Source organism: Palaemon carinicauda, chromosome 32, assembly GCF_036898095.1.
Source record: "Palaemon carinicauda isolate YSFRI2023 chromosome 32, ASM3689809v2, whole genome shotgun sequence".
Lineage (NCBI taxonomy): Eukaryota > Metazoa > Arthropoda > Malacostraca > Decapoda > Palaemonidae > Palaemon > Palaemon carinicauda.
The window spans coordinates 14,574,901-14,577,400 of NC_090756.1; the positions used below are offsets into that span (position 1 = coordinate 14,574,901).

General features: G+C 32.3%; 1 protein-coding gene across 1 annotated transcript in view; it reads right to left on the reverse strand.

Moving 5' to 3' along the window:
• LOC137625487 (pneumococcal serine-rich repeat protein-like) overlaps positions 1-2,500 on the reverse strand; it is a 34,109-nt gene that overhangs the window by 24,922 nt on the left and 6,687 nt on the right. The gene's annotated exons all lie outside the window — the stretch shown is intronic.

Below are 2,500 nucleotides of genomic sequence, written 5' to 3' on the forward strand. Positions count from 1 at the left end.
TTACCTTCTCTCTGTTTTGAGTTTACAAACGTATTTACTGCACAAGGTAAGATGTTTATGTTTACACGAGTATTGTTTTGTTATGATTTGCCATTTTGAATCATTATTCTAATGTGAAAATGTCAAAATAGGAATTATTATTCTAAGGGGAAAATTTCAGACTGTAATGATTATTCTATTGTGAAAATGTCAAACTGCGACTCTCGTAGAAGCTTTGCTAATGCAATCTTGAAGTGATAATGTATTTAATTGATTTAAGACAGTGCAAGTGACGGGTTAATAAAGGTGCATTTGTCAGGGATCGCAAAATCAGGAAATTTTCATGCAAGAATCGGTGAGTTTTTTTTTTCCTACGTTAGAAAAGAGGTTCTTTTAAATTTAATGTTTAGTTGTAGAGAATCTTATTTAATTGCAATAGCAGTGCAACTGAAAGCACAAACTTGTGATTTATTTTGAAAGTTTAGATTCTTAAAGTTTGACAATCACTTTTGAAATAAAATATTTTTGGGTTGCTGTACTCAGGGAATAGTTTACTATTCATTTAATCAGGGTTAAGGAATAAATTTAATTTTGAATGAAGATAATTTTTACATAGTAACATTAAGTGGCTTTGTCCATTGAAGAAAAATTCATACTTTCTAGTCTCTAATTGTTTTCATAATTAATTAATTCTAGAAATTGAGGGGTCAATCCGTTGACGTTTGATTGTACTCATTGTTTGGTTTTAGTTGGAAACTCGTTTCATATCTATTGTCTCGTTGCTGTGGATAAATGTATTATTTATAATATAATTTTGACTTTCATCTAAGGTCAGGTAAGAGGAATGGCAAAATAATATACTCAAGACTTTTTATTTTTTTAATTTTTTTTTTTTACTATTGTCTACAGGTAGGCTATATTACTTTAAAAGATTTCGGTCGCAGCTTCTATATATCAAATATCTTAAAGAATCTGTGCAAAATATCAACACGAGAAGGATTGTTTATAGGTGAACTACTAACATAGAAATTTTCACCCATAAATAACCCTTTTTAACAATATTGTTATGTCTGGTAAAACTGCTCTGTAGTTATATGGTATTTCAGGTAGAAGGTTTCGTTCACTAAGTTTCCACCAAAAGGAATTTATTTTACAATTATACGACCTTTAAATGTCACAGGGAAGTTTCTCAGCTTTTGGATTTTGTTTAGAATGTCGTCATTTCTTTCTGTAGCTTTTAGCTTTACCATGGTGCATTTGTTAACCTTAAAGTGTTCTCTTAAGTCAGCTTCTTTATATAGTTTTAAAACAAGTTATGAAACTGGTGGCATATCTAGATAGGAATTAACTAGTTTAGAGGAAAGTAATTCGGGATATCTGTATTTGAGCACATTGTAACGGAATCGAACGTTCAAATAAATATTTATAAGAATTTCCATAAACTTATGCCCAGAATAGCGCACATAATATACCAGTCTTTGGGGGTATTGAAGCGTTATATAAATTTTAAATTTCTTTGTTAGGGGGCTTAGGACATGACTGAAACCTTACCTCTAAAGATGCATAATTTGAAGATATAGAGAACCATGTAACTCTTGCAATGTATGCAAATTTTAATTTAATTGTGACCGTGGCTTTTAATCAATTACATATAACTTTGGTTATTTCTTAATACCACTGTAAGTGTGGGTAGTTAGAATGCCCAAACAGTAGACCCTTCAAATTTGGCCCAATTAGAAATAGATGTTAATTTTGAAACTGTTTATTAGCTTTAGCTTGGGAGTTTTATATTTTTTCATATCTGCTAATCTTGTTAATTACTTTACAGCCTGCTTTTTCTGGTCCTATACATTAGGGGAACCCTACTCTCTACAAGACCCCCACAGTCATTTTCTCATATTCGTTCGAAAGCACTCAATATTTGATACTGCATACTATTAGTTTATTTTCACATCTACGCTATCGAATCACTTACAAAACAAGAAAGTCTTCAGTTACCTTTTCAAAGCCTTAATATCTTCAGTCTTCCGAATGTCTAGTGGGAGCTTATTGTATAGTCTTGGGGGCTGCAATGCTTGTTTAAAGGCTCTAGAGCCTACAGTAGACATATATCTAGGTTCGAATAATTTGAAACTATCTGTAACTATTCTTGTGTTAACGCGATTTGTTGGCTGCATAGTATGTAGCAATTCTCTTAGATATTTTGGACGTCCAGTTCTGATAACTTGATGGGTTATTTCAAACTCAATTTTCGTTTTAATAGGCACCCAGTGTAAATAAATTGATATAGGAGTGAACCTTTCAAGGTAATCTGTCATAAAATTGGCCTTTTACAGATAAAAGTTAGTTTGTGTAAATACTGTAATTGTGCAATGTCGTGGTGATTCAGCACAGGACTGAGTCCGTACACCCGGTTAAACAGTTACCATAGCAAATTAGTGAGATGGAACAATGCTCAAACAGCCTTGCTGCTCTGTTTAATAGTTCGGGCAAGGAACTGACTCTGAACACTTGATTCCAA